The sequence below is a fragment of the Vulpes lagopus genome, chromosome X (genome assembly GCF_018345385.1).
Source record: "Vulpes lagopus strain Blue_001 chromosome X, ASM1834538v1, whole genome shotgun sequence".
Lineage (NCBI taxonomy): Eukaryota > Metazoa > Chordata > Mammalia > Carnivora > Canidae > Vulpes > Vulpes lagopus.
In genome coordinates, this window is record NC_054848.1 from 18,446,196 (window position 1) to 18,458,395 (window position 12,200).

The window sequence follows — 12,200 nt, forward strand, 5'->3', positions numbered from 1 at the left end:
AGGCAACAAATCATGAAACGGAAAGTAAATTGTATGTTCTAATTAAAACACTACATGATTATCTCACCTAGTATACAGATACTCTACAGAAGTATACTCACGTACATAGACAAAAAATTGCCTTGAGAAACTTGCAGAGATGGTAAGATAAACCAGATAATAGCACATTTATCAACAACTCTGAAGCAGAAATTTAACTATCAAACAAAAAATGCCATACCATGGAAGATTTTTTTTTCTGCATTGAATATTTGAAATTATCTAGCAATAAATGAACCCTGGTTAGACTTCACAAAAAAATTAATATTGAGTAAATGTAGTCAAAACCTACCTGTTTAAGAAACATTCTTGAACTTCTGAGAGGCAGTTCAGTATGTTGGTTACAAGTGTTGTCTCTGGAATCAGACTGCCTGGATTTTACTCATTCCTTCAATGAATATATTTGTCGTAGGCTTAAAACATATCAAGTGCTGCCTTATGTACTGTGGATACAGTAGTGAACAAAAGAGGCCAGAAAATCCCTGCCCACATGGAGCTTACATTACAGGAATGGAGACAGATGAAAAACACCTTAAGAAAGTAAAATGTACAGTGTGTTGATGGACAATGTGTGCTAAGGAGAAAAACAAAGCAGCAATAAGGAATAGAAAAGATCACTGGGTTGGGAGCACTGTAATTTTAGATGATCCAGGAAGGTCTCATCGAGAAAGGTAAGTTTGAGTAAGGATCTGAAGGTATCTTCATATCGTCATCACATATCTTCTCCTCCATCCAACTCACTCTACTTCCCTGGACCCTAAGCACTCCATGTTCATGAAGTGAACTCTAAGACTACTCTAAGACTTGGCTCATACTCTATGTTGAGAATTCATTCCTACTTCTTTTCCTCTCCTCCTAACTCCAGATTAAAATCAAATTCTACCTCCTCCACAAAACTCTCTTCTTCCTTGGTAGAGATTAGTAATCTCTCCATTCTTCAATATCCAAGGTTCTGCTTGTTGACATTACCATTGGCATGTGTTTGCTGCCTTTATGGAAAGCTGCTAGGATAGAGAGGGAATTGTGGTGTTAATCATCACACCAGACTATGAAGACAGACCCTACCTACTTGGGCTGGGTTGCCTTGTCCTTCAAGTTCTTTCATTTCTTCTCCTGTAAGATGATAGCAATAACTCTGTGTCTGAAATTGTCATGAGAACTACACAGGATGATCTATGCACCTTGATCGGGATGAGTGATGAATAAAACAAATACTTGTTTCCCTTTCCTCTGTGTATCTTATTTCTAATTAGACTGCAAGATTCTGAAGGTGAGGGATTGTGTGCAAGTTGTATTTATTTGTATCTATTTTAGGATCTAGCACAACGGCTTTCAAGCTATTGTGATGATAATTTATAATAAGAAAAATGCATTTATATCATGCCTTAGTCTGCTCATCCATCTCATAATTCAACAAATATACATCTACATATAAATGGATATATAAATATATTCATATATATATGAATATACGCACATATTAACTGGAAAAAGGGTTTGTAAAATAATACTCTTCCTGAATAAGATGCAACCTGCTGCATTTTACTGTTTATGTGAATATACACACATATTAACTGGAAAAATTGTTTGTAAAATAATACCCTTGCTGAATAAGATGCAACCTGCTGTAGTTTACCGTCTTTCACTTCATTCTATTCTTTTTAATTTTGTGTCATTAAAAATCCAGATGCTATCTGCAAACTTGATTTTCATGACCCACTAATGAGTATGACTATGAGTTCGAAACAGTGAAAAATACTGGACTATCCCATAGTCGGCAACATACTTGTTAAACAAGTACTTGTGACATGGAATTTTGTTTCAGAGTCCTTTGTCCTGGTCTCCCTGTCAATCTCCCTGCCAAAAAAGGACCAGACAAATGAGATATGTGTTTCCCACTAGGAAGCTTGGACTCTGGGTCATTCTGCATTTGGGATGCACCCTCCTCTATAATCCACGCAGCAGAAATATGGTATGGACTCTGACATCCCACTTTAATTTCAGTGGGTGTCACTATGCACTGGCCTTCTGCTGGCATATGACACTGAGCCTGTGCAGCCAGCAACATAAAAACCTTAGGTTTCTGGGCCAGTACTGGGCAGTCTGTCCTCTGTACAAGCATTTGGCTTTTTTGTTTTCCTGGGACCATCGCTGACTGACTCCCTGCTTCTCCCTGTCTCTCTTAGATGTTCTGACTGGCATGGAATAAACTTGCTCTTTTCATTTTTAACCTCAATCAAATTGAAAATCAATACTCCTTCAAAAAACAAAAAGGAAGCACAAGAACAAAGTGCTTTCTTGTGGGGCATGCACAGTCTTCTCCACATCATCATCTCAGACACACAAGACCCCTTCCCAATTCAAATGACTCAACTCCAAGGAAAATCGGAGTTTTTCTCCAGAGTTCATCCAAAATCGATCAATGTCTCCAAATGAAACCACCTCCTAAAGCTTCCGCCTGAAGCTTTGCACAGTACAAAGTGAGAAAGAAAGCATTTCAGGCACGCCCACTAATCTCTCCCACACATTTTCAAGAGTTCTGCTCTCATAAAATTACAGCCCCTGGCAGGAGGACCCTGCACTGTACTGAAAGATGATTGGACTAACTGAAATTAAAACAATATGTGCCTGGAAATTAACTGCTTCTTGCTGTGCAGTAGAAATACATTGAAAATTACTGCCCACCTGGCCTATGCCCAGTGAGGTAGATCAGCCGCCGAAAGAAACATGGGCCACAAGCTGTAAATAAGATTTTGGTGTGCAAGTGAAAGAGGCTCATTTTGACACCAGAAATAGTGTTACAAAATGTAGGATCTTCGAAGCAGGTATTCATACACAGCCTCAGCTTGTATAAAACAAATTAAACAGATTCCATCATTTACATGTTTCTTGCTGTTTATCACACATAAGTAAAATGAGATTAAAAAGAAAGATGGCTTTTTCTCAACATTCACAAGAGATATAAAAATTTAATCAAACCTGGGTTGACTGGGTAGAATTATTTAGAAAAGAGACAAACAAGCTTCCACATATAATTGTGCCTTTGAGTGGTGCTTATTTTTCTACTTTCATTTCTGAATCTATTTCTTGCTTGGCACAGAGTAGGAAGTCTACCAATACTGGCTATGTTGAATGGGCAAATTCCTGTCAATTGTAGCCTCTATCAAAAAACCCAGGCATTAGCCTTTTATTGACATTAAGTAAGGGTCTTCTATGTGTCGATTCTTTGCTTGGGCATGGGGGGGAAGGGCCACACAATAAAAAGACCAATGTTGCCTACAACCCATGAAACTCTGAGTGAGAAGGGCATATAGAAACATAGAGGTATGAGAACTCCTCTTGTAGAGCTATAAAGATAAGTCTATAGCAAAATATAGACAAATTGATGACAGAAGCAGGGGGTACTTTGTAGAAGAATGGACATTTAGGACAAATCTTGCCAGAGATGACACATCCCCTCCACCATGAAGAAGTGCAGTGTTTAACGATATGGTCTATTTTGTCATGGACACTTGATTTCAATCTCAACTCTGCCCTTATGAGACACTTACAAGCTATGATTTTCTGTTTTCTCATTGTATAATAAAGATAGAAATGTTCGCCTCGTAGGGTCATTGTAAGGATTTATTGAAATGATTCTTGCAGAGTGGTGTCATTGCTAACCCATCCACATCCCCTCACCCATACCCTTTCGGGTTGGTTGTCCTAACCTCTAACCTGTGCTTTTTTTTTTTTTTTTCTTTTTTTTTTGCTGGAAGGTTTTGTTTTCTCTGGCCATCAGGGTTGACTTTGCCAGGCCATGTATAGGCCAGAAGTACTGGGGAATTAACATTTCGTGGGAGTGCCTATGGCCAGTGACTGACAGAGTCATATCAAAAATATCCTAGCTCCCTTGACCCCTAGGTTGGAAAAATCTGAGGCATATGCCTTATGTAATTTCCTAGAGTTTCTGTGCAGGATTAAACTCCAGTCCCCCATAATGGTAGCTGGCTTTATAGTGTACCTTTTTCTGGCTACCTTCCCTTCCTTGTACCATATCCCTACTTCCCTATCAACACTCCCTGAAACTTTCAAATAGACTGCTAACATCTGAATCTTGCTTCAGGCTCTATGGGATCATAGCTCCCGGCACACTGAAAAAGAGAAAATGGAGAGTGAGCTGGGTGCTGGAAGAGCCACACCTTGTTTCCTTTTGGTCAGGTGGCTCATACAGCCCTTCAGCTGCTTCCACGTTAGAGCCAGAGAAATCAGGCACAGCACACTGGACATACCTTTTCAGTTTTCTGTACCTTGCCAAATTGCTATGGGTCCTTTTAAGCATGTGCATAAGGCTACTCATGAATAATGCAAACTGCTAGCTCTCTAGTTTGCCTTTTCTCATTTCTCATTGTGAAGACTCTTTTGTGGATTATGTGCTCAAATACAAAATCTCATTACCATTTTTTTTGTTTCCTAGCTAATATTCAAGAATACAGAAACTGACTGGATTTTATCATTTACCACTGTTACCAGATCCATGGGCATATATAATAAATGGAATCAATGAATAATATGATCCCAGAACTGAAAAGAACTTAGAGAACATATAGTCTTAACCTATTATTTATCAGTAGAAAGATTTGATTAAGAAAATCAGTGACATGCCCATGACAACAAGGCCAGTAGTAAATTTATTCTGTGACTCTCTGTCTAGGTCTCAGGCAAATAGTGAAGTCAGCTATGCCGTGATGCTGTTTCACCTTCTCTTCTGTCTCCATCACTGTCCCCATTGGTCCTCTACCTTTTTCCCCATTTAAGATGATCAATCTGTGGATGCTTCCCTTTCCTCTATCAGATCTGTTTTTAGAAAAGGACCTAAAATCACTCATAGTAAAAATGACTTGAAACAGCTTCCACTGTGACATATATCAAGAATATTTTTATTTTAGCAGGAATCAAACTGTTAAGGTCAAGAGATGAACTGTTTCAGAAATCCACTAGTAGGCAGGAGAGGTAAGGGAGGTAGGTGGGATTCTTGTTTGCATGCCTGAAATCTCTCCATTTATCATGTTCTTCTCTGAGTATGTTGCCCAATATTAGGCATAATATGCCTAAGCAGTAATGCTTTGAGATACTGTGGATAAGAAAACATTTAATATAATGACCCAGGAAGTGCCCAAGGAATTTGTAATGGCCCACCCATTTCCAGCTCACTTCCCATGTGGTAAGTGACCTTTTCCACAAAATAGACTTTCAGTATTCTTATTGCCACAGTCCAGAAAATGGGAATCTTGAAGAGACAATCCACCAAAGAGTAACAAGAAAAAAAGGAACATGGCAGAAAATGCTGAGATTCCCAAACACAAAGGCTAATGTTTCCGAATGATCACTTAACATTTTTAGACTTCGGTTGTCTCACTTGGCAATTGAGGCTACTCAGCCTTGTGTGCTCTACCTCATAAGCCTATTGCAAGGATGACAGTAATTAAAGGATGAGAATGTAAAGTATACATAGTGTCTATATATGAGTAGTCACATAGGACATATATTTGTTCTGTTTTTTGAAAAGAGCTTTTCCAGGGCTTTTTATTTTATTTTATTTTATTTTAATAAATTAATTTTTATTGGTGTTCAATTTACCAACATACAGAAAAACACCCAGCGCTCATCCCGTCAAGTGTCCCCCTCAGTGCCCGTCACTCATTCCCCCCCACCCCCCGCCCTCCTCCCCTTCCACCACCCCTAGTTCTTTTCCCAGAGTTAGGAGTCTTTATGTTCTGTCTCCCTTCCTGATATTTCCCACACACTTCTTCTCCCTTCCCTTATATTCCCTTTCACTATTATTTATATTCCCCAAATGAATGAGAACATACACTGTTTGTCCTTCTCCGATTGACTTACTGCACTCAGCATAATACCCTCCAGTTCCATCCACGTCGAAGCAAATGGTGGGTATTTGTCGTTTCTAATGGCTGAGGAATATTCCATTGTATACATAGACCACAGCTTCTTTATCCATTCATCTTTCGATGGACACCGAGGCTCCTTCCACAGTTTGGCTATTGTGGACATTGCTGCTAGAAACATCGGGGTGCAGGTGTCCCGGCGTTTCATTGCATCTGAGTCTTTGGGGTAAATCCCCAACAGTGCAATTGCTGGGTCGTAGGGCAGATCTATTTTTAACTCTTTGAGGAACCTCCACACAGTTTTCCAGAGTGGCTGCACCAGTTCACATTCCCACCAACAGTGTAAGAGGGTTCCCTTTTCTCCGCATCCTCTCCAACAGTTGTGGTTTCCTGCCTTGTTAATTTTCCCCATTCTCACTGGTGTGAGGTGGTATCTCATTGTGGTTTTGATTTGTATTTCTTCCAGGGCTTTTTAAAGTATATCTAGTGCTACCAAACAACACAGAAACTCAAAACTGGAACTATATGCTGGGAAAGAATATAATATGTGACTTCCCATTACTATCACCTTAGGTGGAAACTCTCCCCCATAGTTTGGAAAGATGTTAAGAAAACCACAAATTGGTCACTATTGACAGTTATTAATTTCAGAGCCCAGATGAAGAGCTAGAGGAAAAAAATTAAAATCATACAATTTTTCTAAGAGAGAGAGAGTGTATGCACACAAGGGTGGTGGGGAGAGAGGGAGAGGGAATCTTCAGCAGGCTTCCTACTGAGTTCAGAGCCTGAGGTGGGGCCCGATCTCACAACCCTGAGATCATGACCTGAGCTGAAACCAAGAGTCGGATGCTTAACTAACTGAGCCAGCCAGGTGCCCCCAAATCATAGAATTTTATGACCGAAAGGAAGCTTTGTTAGATTCTGCAGTTTGTTACATGAGATACTGAATGGTTGGCTGACCTTCTGAAGGCCAATGACTATGTGTTATTTTATTTTGGGTTCCTCCAGAAGCAAAGGTGAGTCAAGGGGAAATGAGACACAAAAGGGTGGAAAGCCCATAGAGGATGCATTATCAAGGCAACTGACTCTGTGGGAGATTGGAACTTAATTTTGGGGGGGGGGGGAGATTCTGGGAGCCAGAATAGAACAAATGTCTCAGAGTTACCCTACTTCATTAGGGAGCTGGAATTTTTATATCCTCATTGTTTGAGGGCTGCCCCCAGGAGGCAATAATACTTCAGCACTCCCAGCCTGTTGTACTGGCAGTGAGGTGAGCTATAGCAGCATGAGAATGCCCTCAGAGGGACAGGTGCTGGTAGATCGAAGTCAGGGCTCTGAGTACTGAGGTGATAAGGGCAAGCAGACATGGGTAGGTCTCTGTGAACATCTGCAATACGCTGAAAAGTGGCTGAGCCAGAACTTGAATCCAGGTCTTCAGATGCCTCGTCCAGGCACAATTCTCTCTGGCATGCTGGCTTCTACTGTACTGCTTCCCTGCTGCCTACTAACCACATTAGGTTCTATACTAAGTTTTGAAAGAAATATATTAAGAATTTCATAAAATAGTATATACTGAAAATATAAACTGATGATCATACATGGGAAGAACTTGGTGTTTTAAAGCATTTATTTTCAAAAGTGATGTTCAGTCAGACAGTGTTTGGGAATTTACAGTTGAATTGTAATAATTCTATGGTTACTCTATTGGCTAAACAGTGTATTTTTGTTTCTTTAAAAGAATGCCATGCTGGGGTGCCTGGGTGGCTCAGCTGGTTAAGCATCCGACTCTCAGTTTTGGCTCAGGTTGTGATGTCAGGGTCCTGAGATTGAACCCTGCGTCAGGCTCTGTGCTCAGCTCAGAGTTTGCCTTTTCCTTTCCCCCCACCTACCCCCAGCCTGTTGCATGTGCTCTCTCTCTTAAAATAAATGAAATATTTTTAAATATAAAAATAAATAAATAAAAGAATGCTATGTTTGTATAAGAACAGGCTTAGGAATTTGGTAAAACTTTAGCTGTATTTGAAGTACATGGACAATTTTTAAAAATACACATTTTTTTTTTTTTTGCCAATGTCAACGTGCTTACTTCTGGGATTGGCAAACCCTGCATCACCAATCCCAACTCCACCACTGTTTATAAGGGGAATTTGTTACCTATATTCTGTAAAGACATAGCATGGACCTTTGGATTTGTACTACTTATTATATCACATAGCTTCAAGTCCTAACTTACTTTTCTATAGAGAATGTAGATGACAGGGCAACCCAAAGCTCAGTATAATTAAAAATCACGCAAATGGGTTACATAGCAACTTACTAAGTAGGGCTAAAATAATAAAAATAATAAAATAACAGGATCTCATTTTACCTACCGCATTTAATAACATTAACCTCTTCCTAACAAGTAATGTGATTTTTGTTATTTTTGATCATTAGTAGCCTCAATGTCATCCGGGAAGAAGAAAGGTATCTTTAAGGCTACGAATCTTCCTCCTAAGTGGACTCTCTAAATTAGAGCAAACATCTCACTTAAAATAAGATATAACTACACTAATACAAGGGTATCTTCTCAAGCCAGGAGCGGGGGAGGAGAGAGAGAGAGACAGAGACAGAGAGAGACAGAGAGAGAAAGAGAAAGACTACTCTCTAAGTTGGAGAAGCCTGGCTCACTAGTTGCTCGCTGGTAGCTCAAGCACGTTCAGGCTCTACCATCTTTTGATGAGTCCAAGAAGCCACAAGGAAACAATTTGTGAGCATTAACTCCCCCTCTCCTTCCCCTCCTCTCACTTCCTAAGGAAGTTCCTAAGGATGAATGCTTATTCTCCGAGCAAAGAAGGCATTAATACCTCCTCCCTCCTCATAGAGTGTAGGACACGGAGGGTGATTTGGGCAAGAATAATGTATATCCCTTTGAAGCACTAAATGATAATGATGTAAAACCCTTAAACAGACAGTGCAAAGGATGATTCCATTAGTTCTAATATAAAACTAATCCAATCTCATGAAGACATAATTTTACCCCTTCAGAACATCCCTTCTTAATGTTGCTGTAAATTTAATTACCACCTACTTTTTTAAAAAATATTTTTTAATTTGTTCATTTGAGAGAGCATGAGAGGGTATGAAAACAGGGGCAGAGGGAGAGGGAATAGCAGACTCCCTGCTGAGCAGGGAGCCCAATGGCGGGGAGTGGGGAGGGCTGACCCCAGGACCCAGGGATCATAACCTGAGCCCAAGGCAGATACTTAACTGACTGAGCCACCCAGGTGCCCCATAATTACCACCTACGTTAAAAAAAAAATAACTTCTCTGTCAATTATGATGGAACTCCATTTTCCTGAGCTTGAATCTCTTATTTTGAATTGTTGATTTTCTTTAACATGATATTATGGAGTCTCTCTGAAAGAAAAGAGAGTTCAAAAAAAGAAGTCCTGTCACACAAATCCAGGTAACTTTCTCTTTAGCTTTTGACAGCACCAGTAATCAAGAGTGCACATTCCATAAAAGAAGAGAGAAAGCACCAAACTTAAACTCTTGCTGCCCTACGGAATGTTTGCTGCTTAACAAGATGCTTTGGAATTGGCAAAGAGTAAAATAAGGCATTTTCAGTTCTAAGGCTGTTCAAACTGTGGGCTAAGGGAGGGTGTGAAATGGTACAATTATATGGATAATTCAGACCAACTGGATAATTTTAGCATAATTAGCTGTTAACTTTTGAGCATTATTGAGCTGAAAAATCGAATCTGCTGCCAGCATCCCCTCAAACCTAGTGTATCTATCATTTTTCCTCTCCAATTCAGACTTATCAAAACCAGTCCTATTAAAATCCCTGCACAGAGGAAAAAACAGTCCATTCCTTCCTCTCTGTTTATTCCACTACCAAGGACCATTATTTCTACCACTGAAAGGTTTACGAGGCAGTTTCTCATTTGCCCTCCACTCCCTTGGTTACCACCACTGTCTCCCTTCTTAACTCTGCATCATCATTATGGTAATAAAGTTGCCTGTTACATGTTTCTTTCAATATCTACCCTTATTCTGTAGAATCCCAAGACAAAATGTATTTCTTAAGGCATTCTTCTAATTAAAGTGAGAACTCAAGAACCTATTTCCTGCCACATCATAACCAGATTTCTTTGTTTAGTTTTAAATATTATTCAAAACCTTGTCTCTCTCTGACCAAACTTGATCTCCTCTACACAGTAACATAATAACTTTCCACTTAAGTTTGCCACGCAAATGTCAACTAAAGACTGAACTGGGAGGTTTTAGAGGTAGCTAAGATACAGAAAAGAGTTTTAAAAAGCTGGAGAAAGATCATCTAAGGGTCTTGGGAACAGTATTAAGGCATTTCCTTTTTTATCCTAAAATGAGTGAGAAGCTATACAAGAATTTTAAGTAGGGGAGTGATACGATCACATATCCTTATAAAAATATCTGACTACATTTTAGAGAACAGAATTGAAAGGTAGGTTAGATTATCTCTTGACAACTCAGTATTACTACAACCGTTTCTAAATTCTCTCCACCATCACTACCTTTCTCAGAGATCTCTTCTACTTACTGTTTTACATGACAGTACATTAATGAGAGGCAGGAGTGCAAGATTTTTGAAGGCAGAAAAGAAGGCAAAGCCATTGTTCTCTTGCAGCCATGGCAGTAAGACCAAAGGGAAAAACGTGACCTTCACAACAGCTTCCTGGTGAGCTACCAACTTTCCAGCTTAGGGCTGAGGGTTTAAGTGTCAGGTTCCTGATCCTCTCCTCTCCCAGTTCTTCCAGTAGTCATGGAGCACTATTTCCTACATTAAACCCTCTCTATCTGGCATCAAGAGAGTGACTTCTAGGTCCCTAGTCTCACCTTGACTGAGAAAGACACGTCAAAAAACAAGATTGAGAGGTCGGTTAGGAGGTTGCTGCTGGGACGCAGGTGAGACAAGATGTTAGTCTGAATGAGTCTAATGGCAACAGGAGTAGTGGTGGTGGTGGTGAGAGATGTCCAGGAGGTGGCACAGGCTGAGCTTGCTGGTTGAATGGACAGAAGGCTCAGGAAGAAATCTAAGATGATTGCCAGGTCGCTGCCTGAGCCATTAGATAGACAGGAGTCTAATTCCCTGGAAGAGGCAACAAAGAAGGAGAAGCAGGTTTGGAAGAGAGTTGATGATGACTTCATTAGACCCACGTGGACCATTCAAGGACAGATGTCCGGTGGGCAAAGGGCCACACAAGCATGAAGATAATAAAGAGAGCTGGTGCTACGGACTTTAGCAGCTACCAGCATGAAACGATAAAGCTGTGTTTATGGGTAAACTTGATCATGGGGGAATAAGAAGGCAAAAGAAGATACTCAGGTATAGCCTCCAAATGATCAATAATTAGAAATGGAATACAAAGTGATTCATAAAGGAAACGGAGACATAGCAGCCAAAAGAGTAATTTCCCAGAAGCCCCACAAGAAATGGAATCAGAACGGTTAACCACATGGAAAAAGACACATCTTCCATTGTAGAAGGTTGGGAAAAGGAAAGAAACAGAGGGGATATAGGGCTGGTGGCCAAAAGATGAGGTAATTTCTGTCTGATGTCTATATTTTCCTGTGAAATAAGGGACTAGATCAGCTGCAGAGGGTGAGGGGGTCAGGTGATGAGGTTAGAGATGTGAGGAGAACAGAGGTTTGAAAGAAAAGTCTTTGTGGAAAATGAAACAGAGATTTTCCTAGGAAGAAAGAGAGGACAGAGATTGCTAGCTCAGCTGTGCCAGGAACCTGCTGGGAGACCTTGCATTCTTTTTAATTCCCTTCTAAATCTCCTTGTCTTTATATCCAGGTAGATGAGAGGAGTTGGGCTACATGACATCCCAGGTCCTTAGAAGTCCCATGGCAACATTCTTGTCTTTATATCCAGGTAGATGAGAGGAGTTGGGCTACATGACATCCCAGGTCCTTAGAAGTCCCATGGCAACATTCTTAATTTCCTTTCCAACCATCCAGATGATAGCCATCTTTCAAGGCCTAGTGAAAGTTCTATATGCTCTGAGAAGAATTCCCCAAAGCCGCAGATTTAGGGATCATTTGTAGCTCCTTTTCTGCCACGCTGCGCTCTGCACGTAATTGTACACATTGGAAATATGATTTCAATTTTCAAGCAGACATTGAAGCATCTGATTCTAGTGCTGAAAGGCTTATAACAAAAAAATACCTATCCCTTTCCCATTTAATTATTCTGTTCTCTAGATGCAACCATATTCAACTCAGCCATTCCTTTTGGTATTTATCTTA